The sequence below is a fragment of the Grampus griseus genome (assembly GCF_964374135.1).
Source record: "Grampus griseus genome assembly, chromosome: 3".
In the NCBI taxonomy this organism is placed as follows: domain Eukaryota; kingdom Metazoa; phylum Chordata; class Mammalia; order Artiodactyla; family Delphinidae; genus Grampus; species Grampus griseus.
In genome coordinates, this window is record NC_139019.1 from 20,563,243 (window position 1) to 20,577,673 (window position 14,431).

At 36.4% G+C, this 14,431-nt stretch overlaps 1 pseudogene across 1 annotated transcript in view; it reads right to left on the reverse strand.

The window, feature by feature from the left end:
• Window positions 1-3,449: 3,449 nt before the first annotated feature.
• The window catches only part of LOC309820965 (protein lin-28 homolog A-like), a 33,571-nt pseudogene continuing 22,589 nt past the window's right edge, over window positions 3,450-14,431 (reverse strand). Inside the window, exon 2 of the transcript in view lies at window positions 3,450-4,161. The product of the transcript in view is annotated as a protein lin-28 homolog A-like (transcript). The remainder of the gene's footprint in view (window positions 4,162-14,431) is intronic.

The following is a 14,431-nucleotide window of genomic DNA, read 5'->3' on the forward strand; positions in this document are numbered from 1 at the left end:
CCTCTGCTTGTCCAGTAGAGCAGCTAGAGCTTTTCCTGGCGTTTCTTCCTTTGGATTCTCTCTTCTTAAATTCATTCAGTGAGGCTGGCAACACACACTGGGCCCTCAGCACTCAGGCATTCATTTGGGAAACTACCTTGCAATCAGAATCAAGACAGGTGAAATAAGAGTGAGCTCTTGTATTTGTTTAATAGTTTCTTGGGAGACATGATTAAGAAAAGCTGTGATGATGCTTAATAGTAAGAGAATTGGTAAGAAAGTAGGCATAAAAAAATACTACCTTATTCTAGTTATCTTCAGCTGTATCTGTGGTAGTCAAATACCCTATGTAGTCTTTACTTTAGGATAGATTCAGTGTAGCATATATGACTCTTTGCAAAAAAGTAGAAATTTCTTTAGGAGAACTAAAATTAAAAGTCTATTCCTAGGAACTTAGAAGTATAGCTTTTATTAAAATTCCACACTTTCTTTCCTCATCTTGGTTGCTTCTGAGATATGTACAAAGTATCTGAGGAGAAGTGGTAGTGAGAACTGAACAGGTAATGTTGCTATAACAGTTATAAACAGTAAAGGAGTTAATATATTCATTAGTGCTTTTGTTTCCAATCATATCAAAAGATTTATGCCCTTTAAGCTTTGAAGGTAAGCTAAGCTTTTCACCTGAGAGTAAAAAGAATAAAATGTTTTTTATTCTATAATTTTACATCAATCAAGCCATGATGAACATCATTCCTCTGGTGACTTGCATATTCATATAATGTCATGTAATTGCTTTTTTTTTTTTCAGTACCAGTAAGTCTTTATTCATTGTATTTTCCCAAGGAAAAGAAGGAGAAGGGAAAAGGGTCAGCATGTGTGTTATAAAATGATAGCAAATGGGAAGGGAAGTACCTGGCACAGCAAAATTTACCGTCAAATAAACACTGCCTAGATGGGGTCGCCAAAGCCCAAAGAGGCTCATTCACCTGCAGTTCAGGAATGAGGGGAAGCGATGAGGGAAAGAGCAGACAGGTACATGTTTTTCTACTCTCCCTTCCTCCACGTAAATTCAAGATTTCACAGAAAGCTTTGGTTTCTAGCAGTAAACATGGAGTTACATTCATCCATCTCCTATTAAACAATCTCATGGCCACTTTGACGTTTCTTGCACCTTCATAGAAGTTCCTGAGTGACTTGGATATACATTCATCTTTCCTTTTGTGGTCTCCCAACCCCACTGTCTACATGGAAGGCCCCCTCATTGCTTCTCTCCAACCTAGGATTAGAGATTAAACTAGGTTTTAATTCATCCAAAGGCAGCAGTCTGTTTGACATGAATCACATCAAGGAACGGTCATGACTCAGGAGACTGGGAACAAGGGATGGAGAGTTCTTAACTTCTTCAGGATTTTTGCACAAATCATTTAATCACAGACACCCCACAAATTAAAAAGAGGTGTATGGACTATTTTGGGGGAGCATGAAGGGGGAAAGACAAAGGGGTAGGAATCTAGTTTTTAGGACATAAGATCTTGTTTGAAATAGGAAATAGGGGAAGGGAAACACAAAAGTGTGGTTTAAGACCCCTCACTTCAAGGTGAGGGGCCCCCGAGCCTATATTTCAGATCTTTTTGCCTGGTACAGAACCTTTAGTCAAAGATACTTTGGCTATTTTTCTCAATGTAAAAAGTTTGTAAACAATAAAACCCCAAAAGAACATGGAGAAGACCAACACATTATATTTACACAAACTAAGCCACCTAGCAATCACCAAATCAGCTACTTGTGAAGTCCTACAAAGCCCAGACAAATATAATAACTAGAGGGGGGCAGCAATTGGGGGAGACAAGAACCCAGGATCAGACACACATCACCCAATGCGTTCTACTGCATTTGCCCCGTTACAACAAAGTGAGGTAGTTTTGCAGTGAGCTCACAGCATGTAAACGAAACCCCCTTTTCTCCTTTAGCTAATCCATGACACTAATCACTGCTGCAGCAGGGCAGGACACTGGCTCTGGGAACCACAGAGAAGCCATGGCTGATGGTCTCTCTGCAAACCAAGGAGGAAAAGCCCAGAATTGTTAAAAGTTAAGGATCTTGTCCTTGCTTCATATACACATCCCTGGGCAGCTCAAGATGGGTACAGAGGCATCGTTCTTAAAACCTATCCTTACCAAGTCACATTCTTTACAAAAACACACACATACACCCTGTTGTGCATGGTAGGCCTAGCCCAATCCAGTGACGGATGCATCTGGCATGTAAAGCAAGTCCTGTGCCCTGGGATTAGAGGTCTGGAAAAGGAATCCTTTATCACATGTACAGATGACCTTTGCCTAATTTAGCCGCCCCTTTCTGCACCTTTTACCTGGCCCAGCCTCTCCTAACCTCTCTGCACCACCTTTTCCTGATCAGACCAATTTCCAATCTTTCAGTACAAGGAGACCAAGTCATGGGGCAACCCAGCTAAATCTAGTCTCCCATGAAACACTGAAGATGGTAGAGTTTCAAGAGAACACTATGGCAGAAAAGCCAGCTCTAATTGGCAAAAATGAGGTAGCTCAATTAGGCTCTATGCTCCAAATAGTCGTTCTCTCCGGTGACATAGAAACAAAAGGTATTCCTGCTGTGCAGACCCCGAGCTGCTGCCGACTTATCCCTGAGATTGCTCACGTACCTGAGAACACAGAGCAGGAATGAGGACCTTAGATTAAAATACACAAAAATACAAAGCCAGAATACTTATATTACGGAAAAAAAGTTAAAGTGCACAAGATATGTCATTCGCACACAGCTAGCGCAGTTGGCATCCTAGAGAAAGTGGAACCCAAGGTATAGTCATCCAAGGAAGCAAATAGGTAAAATTGTATTGGCCCAGAATGGGGTGGGAATGAGCCTAGAAGCAGCAGGTCTACAGTTGTTCCCATAACCACCCCTTTTGCCTATCATTACAACCCACTGCTTGGGACAGTTCTCAGCACTTTATCCCAAGAGGGGGTTATGAGGAGACAACAGGTGGAAAACCCTGCCTTACGCCTGAGATATTCCCTCCCACAGAATGTAATGGCTTGTGGGTTGGGCCCATCAATCTGGTCTCATGCTTAATCTTTTCACTCTGGCTGGGAAATATTCTTCCAAATCCTTCTTTAAGAGTAAAACAACTTCCCTATCCAGGCCACTTTCAAAAGCTGAAGATTCTGCGGGTGGAGACTCAGATAAAGCATGTAGGTAGGGTTACCCACCCAGAGCCCTCATGTGCATTTGGATAGAGCATGATTGGAGTTCCTTTGCCTCCCCCCTCCCCCCACCAGGAGGGAAGAGGAGGATGTTTTGGCCCCCGGCCTGAGATATATGGCGGTGCCAGCTGCCCCCTACCCACGCTGTCCCCGTGTCTCCACTCTGCTTATTGATGCCTGCTCCTCAAAACTTCCTGACCACAAAAGGATAGCCCCCCCACCCACTGTGGCTCAACTCTGGGCCTCTGGGAGCATGGCAGGGCTATGGATCTCTTCTTCCTCCTCCCGAAGGTAGGCTGGCTTTCCCTGTGAGCTGGGAGCCAGCTGGACCTTCAGTGGCCACGAGGCCACCATATGGTTGATGCTCTAGCAGAACTGGCACTTCTTGGGATGGGGTGGCTGTCTGCATCCCTTGGCATGATGGTCTAGACCTCCACAGTTGTAGCACCTGTCTCCCTTTGATCTCCTTTTCTGTATGCTCTTCCCTTTGGGCTGCCTCTCGCTCCCAATACAGAGTACTCGACCAGGGCCAGTGATTCGGAGAGATTCCAGGCCCTTGTCACACCTCTTAAAGGTGAATTCCATGGCCTCACCCTTCTTTAGGCTCCGGAAGCCCTCCATGTGCAGCTTACTCTGGTGCACAAAGTCATCCACGGGCCAGGAGGCGGGGTGTTGAGCACGACCCCAGCACGGGAGGTCATGGACAGGAAGCCGAACCCCATGCACACAGTGAACCACTTAGAGGTGTGGGCACCGTGCAGCAGCTGCGGCTCCTCCGGCGCCTCCTCAGGTGCGTTGGCGCAGCAAACCCCCAAACTGCTGGCTTGACACAGAGCCCGTGGTCTTTGGCTGAGCCCGCGGCCCTGGGGCCCCTGGTCGGGCGGCCGAGAGCCCCAGAGAAGTTGGGAGGTAAGGGGGTGGCTTGGAGAAGAGGCTGCTACATCTTCCCCAGCACAACAGAGGTGGGAGAGCTCACCCATGTAATTACTTCTGATATAGACAATTGATTCATTTTTCCAGTCTTTCAAATCTGTGAATAAAGTATCTTTGGAGAATGTTGCTGCTTGCTAATTACTTTGTATTATATATTCTGAGTTACTACAGTGTTCTTCTGCATATATAGCTTTATTATAGGTTTCCTATCCTCCCTCTGCCCCATTCCTACTAGATCATTTCTCCTTAGCTTGTTATAGATATTCTGTGCATGTAGGTCTTGTGTGTGTGCATCGCATAACTCTGTCTTTTTATGTATACAGCAGGGGGAGTTGGTGATGGTAGTAGAGAGTTTCATGATGGAAAAAATAATCCTGCAGTCTTTGCGTTCAGTTCTTACTGTAGTTTATTTTACTGGTAATGAGGGATCAGAATTTCAAAGAGTCAGGGAAAGTAGAGCACGTTAATGGTCAGCACAATACAGGTATTCTACAATACAAAGAACATAGCAAAAGTCGCAGAAGTTGTATAGCACAAAAACAAGAAATGAATTAGGGAATGATGGGCTGAAGTTGAGGAAGATAACTCTGCTTCGGGAGGCAGAGCTGTCGCATGGTCTGGGGATCTGAGGCAGAGATGTGGCAGAAGCAGGACAAAGCCAACTGTGTCACAGAACCCCGGGCCAAAGCTTCAGTATGCAAATGAGCCACAGACCCTTTACAAAAGGAGCTCTCCTTTCAGGAAACCGGACAATTCTAGGATGGGCCTCACAGAGCTCAGAAGTCATAAAATTACATTCAACCTAGAAAAAATGTGGATGTCCATCACCAGGGCAAAATTTGACTAAATTACAGTGAATGGATGACTATACAGCCGTACATAATAATTTGTTCCACATATGTTAGGATATATGGAGAATTATGCAGCCATAAATAGCAGTTTTTATCCGTATCTGTGGACACAAATAAATGTCTAAGATATTTTTTCCCAGTGGGACAAAGAAACAAGTTGGAAGGGTAATACTTTATACATATAATTATATATTTGTAAACAATATATATATATGTCTGTGAAGAGTGAAGGAGAGAGAAAAAGAGAGAGAGGAGGAAGGAAAATAAATCTCAGGCCCTGAAAGTAGATTTTCTTGGTGAGAAAGTAAGAGGAAGCTGGCAAATTATCATATTTGAAGTGTATGGAGACTGTTATTCAATTCCAAATTCATATTTACTTTTTTATAATTTAATAAAGATTATGTGAAAATATAAACAATCAAGTATCTTCCTGATTTTATTATTTGCTTTTAGCTTTATGCATGGTCTTTGTGACATAGAACCTTTCAATTTCTCTGCAGTAAATCTGTCAAGCTTCATTCTTTCCTAGGATTTTATGTTTTGATATGTCTTCAGATTTTTTCAATATTAGTGTTTTAAAACTGAGTTTGTTTTGGCATAAATTGAGGGACATGCCTCAATGTTTGATGCCTTAATATTTGAGTCTAAGCAATTGTATCAAAACTGTATACTCTGCATTCAAGTGGTATTATAACAAATATCTTTTCATAATAATCAAACTCATTCAAACGTAAACCATACATTTCTCACTGATCATATTTTTCAAATATATGCTATTTTAGTCCATTCATGTTTCTATAATAAACCACCATAGACTGTGTGACTTAAAGAACATTTATTTCATATAGTTCTGGAGGTTGAGAAGGGCAAGAATAAGGCACCTGCTGACTTGATGTCTGGTGAGGGCCCCCTTCCTGGTTCGTAGACAACTGTTTTCTTGCTGTGTCCTCATATGGCAGAAAGGACATAAAGTCATTAATCCCATTCATGAGGATTCTACCCTCAAGACAATCATTTCCCAAAGGCTCCACCTCCTAACATCATCACATTAGAGATTAGAATTTCAACAGAAAATTTTTGAGGGGATACAACATTCAGTCCATAACACGTCATAGATTTAAAAGTTCTAAAAATTATTTAAATAACCATTGAATTAAAAAATGCATACTGATTCTAGTAAGAGTATCAGAAATAATTTTATATTTAATTTATATATTCTTTTAAAACATTATTCATGTTAAGTAAATTATATGGGGTGTTTGTGTATGTATGGTGTGCATGTGCATAGGATGTGTACGTGTGTGTGTTTGTATGTACTTACATTAAAGAAAGTTAAGAACTAAGGTAGAAAATTTAACTGATTTTCTGGCTAAGGGTACATTCCCAGTGCTGATGATTTCTCACTTGGGGGATTATTAATGAATATGAAAGAGTTACCAAATTGAATCTATAATGATCTTTTATAATCTTCCATTTTAATTCTCTTCATGGAGTTGTAATTTATATTTTATTATGCATTAAAATTAATAATAGTACATTTTAGACATTTGTTACACTTGGGTTAATATAATTATGTGCTCTCCCTAACAAATGCTACCCACCACATTTCTTCAACTACCATCACCCTATGAAAAATTAACTAGTGTTTTGAAAAAATAAATATGTATCTTTTTACATAGACTAAAGTTTAATTTTAAGTTACAAAACTATGCATAGTGTTCTTTCCTTGTGTTGAAAATATAATCAATATTGTTAGTTCTTATTCAGATGAATTAGTTCTTCATAAGCTTTGATGGGTATATCACTTAGTAGATTAATGTAACTTCAGCCCATTACACATAATGGTGGTCAAATTAATTCACTAAAACTCTGACCACATTCTGGATAGTAAACCAAGGAAAGATTAATCAGCTTAGTACTGTGCATCACACTACACTTAGAAGTGAATCATATGAGTGTAAATTATGCAAATTATTCCTATGTCTTTTCAAAATAGTAGCAAGTATATTGTGCAGTTTAACCATTGTAAATTCTATAATTATTAAAGTGTTTCATTACTCACCAATTCTGTTATAAAAATATCAAATGGTTACAATAAATTGTGAAATCATGTACTTTATAACTAAAGAAAGTATACTTTTATGCATTCATAAATGAAAGCTGTTTAATTGTAACTGTAATAAATAAAGGTATTACAAATCTGTTTGGTCACATAATCCAGTAAAATAGGTTAGGAATATAATTATTTTGATAAAATTTAGGTTATTCAAATATCATTAGGGAAGATATTATGAAATGAATCAAAAAATAAAACCATAAAACATTTTAAATTGTGTCAGACCATATCTCTATTTATGCCTTTGATTCAAAACCAAAGTACTGACAGTTTCCACTACTTCTGATTAGTTAATTTTACTTCAGAAATATATAAATGTGACAGCCTGGAACAATGGAAAGAAAAGAACAGAGTCAAGGCCCTGTGCCCCCAGACCAAATTTGTCTCCTATTTTTTGTAAAACATTGAGCAAGCTATTTAATCAAGTGAAATATTCTTAGAGTGTAAACAGAAATAGATGGATAAACTTCAAAATCTGAATAAATCGCAGAACAGTAGAGAAATGGATGAAAAACATGATTTCCCTAAAACTCTCAACAAATATCCATCAGAGAGTTAAAATGTTTTAATACTATCAACATAAGAAAAACAAACTTTGATTTCCATATTGCCTATTGATTATTCAGTATCAAATTGTATTTTGAACATATGCTGTGTTTGTGTGACACTTGTGTTTCACTATCATCTTCTCAGTCATCCCACCCACTCAGCCAATCATGTATTCATTCATCCATTTGTAACTGGACTGTATCCTGAAATGTTCATGTTTATGTTACTCTTTTTGAACATTCATATAAATACCGTTCTACCCACATTGCCTCTAGGTGTATTATGGTTGACTTACTGAGAACGCAGAGGTAAAAGCCTTAAATACTAATAACTTGATTATCGAAAAATAGACTCTTGAAAATCAAAAATAAAATGTCATGTGATTAAAAAAATGACACATATTCTTTCTGAAAGAAAATAATGTCATCAGCTAATCCTTCAGCCCCATTGGAGATAAGATGATGAATTTGTGGACTGGGAGTTGTGAAGAGAAAGACATGAATCATGACATTAGTTTGGGCCAAGGAGCTGCAAGCAATAGGGTTTCACATGGTGATAAGGAATGAAGATTAGAGACAAAGATAGGATGCTGACCAAGATCCAACCAGCCTCAGAGAGCCCAATGGAGTTACAGTCACATATGCATACCACTAACTAACACTGGGTAAACACCTCCTGTTTCCCTTGCTGATATTTTTGAGCTATTCTTCTCTTTGGTGTGCGGAAGACCTTCTCCCAAGAGCTGGTGTCATGTTAATTAAGGATCATGCAAACAAACTACACCTGCTGCTGAGACTTGGCTAAGGCAAGCAAAACAAAACCACTTTTTTTTTTTTAATACATTTGCCTTTTCCTACATCTTTTCAATCACCCAGGAAATGTAACATTTCAGTACAGCAGTGTTTTTAATCAATGAAGATTCTACTGAAGGGGAAAGGAAAATTCACAACATTTCTCTATCAATGAAACACATTCTTGTTGCTCTTTCAGTAAAAATACTTTCATCAACTTAATGTCCAAACCCTACAGGAACAGGGCACACAGTTATAAAAAAAAAAAAGAATCTTTAGCTCATGGATATTATTGCCTGGTTAGTGGAGTAAAATATTAAACTTTAAAAATATGCAATTACTCACAATTACAAATTCTGGGAAATGTTATGAAGGATGCATATAGGGTGATATCAAATAAATATGGGATAGATCAAAAGAAACTGGCTTGGGGGCAGTACTAGAATATTCTGATTTGAGGAATGATCAGAGAGTTGGGAAGTTTTGACTTTAGGATTCTCCCATGGATTCTAGCCCAAAGGTGGGGCTATGAAATCTAGGTTTTCTAAAAAGCACCAAATTACAGTGGGGTGGCAATCCGTATTAGCAAGTGAAAATAAATAATTATAAAGATGGAGTGGGACCTCAAACAAGAAGTAGTAATAAAAACTAAAAGTCAGTGGAGATAAAAAAGGTCTGGAGTTTTTTTGGAAAAAATGAGTAGTTGGTTTAGAATTGATGCCAGTATTAAGCAGGGTGCTCCAGAGAACTAATATGATATATCTATATATGTATCTATATCTATATCTGTCAATCTATGTCTAGATCTATGCACACATATATACACATATATGTATTTATATGTGCATGTATGAAGAGGTTTTTTTTTTTCTTTTTTTAAGGATTGGCTCATGTGATTGTTAGGGCTGGTAAGTACAAAATTCATAAATCAGGCCAGCAATCTCAAAACTCAGGCAGGGATTGATGTTGGAGTCCTGAGTCTAAAATTAGGTAGCTTGGCAGGCTGGAAACTTGGCAGGAGCTGACATTATAGTCATGAGTAAGAATGTCTTGGGGAAAACTCAGTTTTTGCTCTTAAGGCTTTCATGTGGTTGGGTGAGGTTCACTCACATTATCAAAGGTAATCTACTTTGCTTAAAGTCAACTTGTAGACGTAGATGTTAATCCCATCTGCAAAATGCCTTCACAGCAACACTTAGTGTTTAATTAAATCACTGGGTGCTATAGCTTAGTCAAGCTGGCACATAAAATTAACCATCATATAGCATAAACGGTAAGAAGAGGAAGGTGTGGTAAGTGGTGCTTATCAAATTAAAAACAAATAGATTTTTTATTTTTCACATTTTTCCATCTCAAGTATCTAGTTTTAGTTCTGTAATGTATGTTTATATTCCCTTCAGTTATTTCCTGAAAATGCCTTTACTGCAGTCATAATGTTTTATTTTCTTTAGTCTTAGAGAACTTTCTAATTCTGTCTTATTATTTCTTAATATCTGACTGACTTTATTTCTCCTTTTCACCATAAAATTATCAAATTTTTCACAATACTTAGAAATTCTATGTACTGTATTTTTCAATATTATAGTTAAATGTTTCAGTCATCTAATTTGAATCACTCTAAATATTGATTTAATATATTAGAGGCACATTTTCCAGAACATTATTAGTTATATAAAGTAATGTAAAAATAAAACATATGGTTCTATTTTATTCAAATTAAAAGTCATAAGAAAGCATAAACACATTAAATAAACTTAGAAACAGCTTGTATCAAGAGTAATAAATAAAAACTGGATCTTTAATACACACAAGTTATATAATATTAATTACAGGTCTTCAGACCAGATATTTTTATTTACCAAATGAGTTTAGATTAAAGGTATTTTCTTCAAAGGAACAAGAAAAGAGCCTAATTAGTTATTTCACTTAGAACTAGTACAAATGTAAAAATGTGGATTTCCTAAATATCATTTTATTGTATTATCTATTAATAAATTTGCATACTGTATTATAAAGCTTACTTATTCAGTATCACATTAACATTGGTTTTATATATATACATATACATATATATATATATATATATATATATATATATATATATATATATATATATATATATAAAACAAAGCACAGGCTGTGATCTTATCTGCATGCTTCTAGGTATGTTTCCAGAGTCACTATTCCTAACAATTGCTGCTTCCAAATTCACTTTCATATATGATTTCATAATATTATGGCCAAAACAGAGTTAAATGCCAAAAGAGTAATGTAAAAATAGTAATAAACATTTTTTGCATATTTGCTTTGTTTTGAAAATAAAGCTAAGATAGCTTCATGGTATGCTATGAAGCAGACATCATTGTTAGCACTATTTTTCAGCCAAAGAAACAGACATTTAGAATTAGTAAATAATTTTTTATGGTTAAAAGAGGTCATGTTTCAAAGCTGAAATTGAAATCAGGTAAGCATTAACCAAAACTTTAATCATAATCGAAGTTTCCATGGTACTATAATCAAACAAACAAACAAAAAATAAAATAAATAATTCTAGCCATTACATAATTTGAAAAAACTATTATCTAATCAAGTTTCAATAATTCCCTTTGTGCTAGAAATAATATATTAGCTTAAGTGAACAAATGGATTTGCAGAAAATTTGTCCTTTTGCAACCAGACTCTCAGGATGACCCTCATGATCCCTATTTTCTGATATTCATGCCTTTATGTGACCTCTTTCGAATGTCGGCAGAACACGTGACTTGCTTCTAATCAACAGAAAATGAGAATCATGTCAGGATATATATGATTATGTTTTTGCTACTAAATGATTGCATTTCATAAAATTGGAGAACCCATCTTGATGGAGTTTCTTTCTCTCTTCCTTGCTGAGTTTGAACAAGCAAGCAGCCATTTTTGGAAACCCTCTTGGCAAGTAACTGTGAGAGGCCTCTAGTCACTGAGGGAAGTCACTGCCTGACAGACAGAAAGATGATTGAGTCCTCAATTCTAAAGATGCAAAGAACTGAATTCTGCTAAAAGTTTGAGTGAGTTTGAAAGTGGATTCATCCCTAGTCAGAATTCAAATGAGACTTCAACCTTATCCTACATGTTTATTGAAGTCTTGTGAGGTCCTAAGCAAAAGACCCAGATAAACCAATGCCTGACTTCTGATTCATAGAAAATTGTGAAGTAATAAATATCTATTGTAACAAAAGATAAATAATAGAGCTCCTTAGTTTTTCATTTTAGATTTCTCACTAAAAGTGACATTGGGTTGTCATTCATGAAGTGTCCCTCATTGTTATTTTAAAATGCTTATAAGACACTCTTAAAGATAATCCATGCTCATGTACAGAAATATACCACAACTCTGAAAACAAAACCAAAAATATGCTATATGCTTCTAAATATAATCTTTCTTGAATATAAATCATAATGACACCTGTAAACTTCAATGGCTTAAAACAATACTAATTATATGACTCATAAGTCTATGGCTGTTTTAGACATTCTCCAGAAACAGGATATGCCAGCTCCTCCCACCCCCAAATGTCAAGACAGATGATCGCACACACAGAAAAAGAGGACATAAAAAAGTTTATTACTTATATAATGAGATATTTTGGTAAGAGCAGGGCAGGAAAGGTTTCCAAGCTGGCTTAAAAATGGCTGGAGAGTGCATGGAAAGGAGACTGGCTTGGGTTTTCACAGTGGTTAGGGAGTGGCACCAGGGTGTGTTTCTTGTGTGCAGCAAAGGGCTTATATGGTTTTAAATTCTGTGAGCACCACAAGAGGGAGTACACAGATATTCTTATCAGCTTTCTGAGATTTGAGACAGAAGGGAAAGAGGAAGAGATAAGGCCCAAAAGTTGTCAGCAGCCAAATATCAAACAGAGTCAGACTCATTATTACAATGATAGATTGAGTAGATTTTTCTGATTTCAGCTCTGATCCCTCATGTGTCTGTGGCTAACTGTAGGCAGCTCTGTTGACTGCTGATCTAGAATGGATGTCTGGAAATCTGAGCTCTCCTCCAGCATTTGTTCCACAGTAGAGGAAGAGACCCAAAAGGGAGGCTTGAAGCACTCAGATATTGAAGGCTACGGCTTAGAACTAGAAACCTGAAACTTTCTAATATACTAACTAAAATAAATCATAAGGTCAACTTAGATTCAAAAAGTGGAGGAGACTCCTTTTCTTGATGAAAAGCATTGCAAAATCAATTTGCAAGGACATGATTACAGAGAGTAGGATAATTAAAGTCATTTTTGTAAACAATCTACTATAGAGATGACTAGAGGAAAACATTAAACTATCCATATTTTATTTCATGGCACGCAAATTTGAACACATTGAATTTAACTGAAACAAGGGAAAGAGTCATGATTTACACCTCACCATTCAGTCTTCTAACCAAAAATAATAAAATTATACTATCCAGACATTTAAGTGGCCATCTTTTTGCAATGTAAGTTGATTTTCAATCACTCAGATGCTATTTCTCCCCTGAAAGTTATTGAATAATAGTAAACAATGAATAGTGACTGAAATCATTTTAAATTAACCTATTCAGAAATGGCAATTTCCAAGGAAAATAATGCAAAGCAGAGGTAGGGGATGGTGAGATTTATAGAAATATTAATTAAATTAAGAGGTAGCAGCACAAAGAGGAGGATTCCTAGGAGCAGGGTATCAAAGGATTGCATTTTCTCATGTATTTTATCAACTCAGAGAATTAGAAAATGAAGCAGTAGTATAGTGATTTTAGTAGTATCTTAATAGTGCATGTCTGGACAATGCTAAAAAGTACAAACTTAATTGGCTGCATCTAAACCTGTCCAACAATTATAGTTTAATAAAGGATCCCACTGTAATACTAGAAGTTAAATCTAAGCCAAGTTCAGGCTTCACACGGTGTCCTTTGGGAAATACAACACTATGGCTAATCTCACTCTATCTGAAAATTAATTGTATGATACATATCACCAGGGAACTTCTGAAAAGATATTCAAACATAAAGGAATGGGTTATTTTAGAAAAGAAAATACCATCATTTGAGATAAAAGAGAATCTTGAACATGATGATTAAATCAACCTATTAAGCAGTAACATACTTAATGGTAAATCACTAGCAGCAGTTTACTAAAAAATTGAAAATAAGAAGGGAATGCCCACCACAGTTATTTAATGATGTCCTGCAAGAAGAGGAAGAACAATGGAAAAGACTGATAGATTTTGGCTAGTTGCTCTAATTAAGAGAGGATGTGACTTTCTACTTGGAAAGATTATAGGAAGCTAACGTATCATTAGAACATATACAATAAGAGTTGGACACACTACTCTGCTACAACATAAAATTATAGAAGTCAGTAACTCTCATATATATCAACGATAATAGGATAGAAATTATATGTGTTTAGAACAAGATAGAAACTAAAATAGAATGAATATTCCATTTCACCAAATAACCCAAATGACACGTTATTTCCTAAAAGTTTCCTAGAAGTTCATTCCATTATAAATATTCAATACTGATCAAAATATAATACACAATATGATTGAATACTTGTCTAAATTAATACTATAAATGATTCTGAGTAAAATTTCTATTTAAATGTACTCTATCACCATAAGCCTGTTTTTCAATTACATAAAGTTACTCCAAAATTTCAATACAAATCCAAAAGAAATAGTAGATGTCAAACATATTTGAAAAAATGCAGGCTAGTTTTACTATCTTATGTTTAAATACGTTATTTCTTTATAAAAGGTAAAGCAATGATGTACTAGAACAAAAAAATAAACCTATTAGATCAATGAAAATAATAGAAAACCTAGTTGTAGAGCATTTTGTTGAATACAAATGTAAGAGAATATCCACATACTCAGACATTCATACACACACAAACCTACACAAACACAAACACACACACACACCCCTAGAGTATAACAGTACTTTAAAATGGAGGT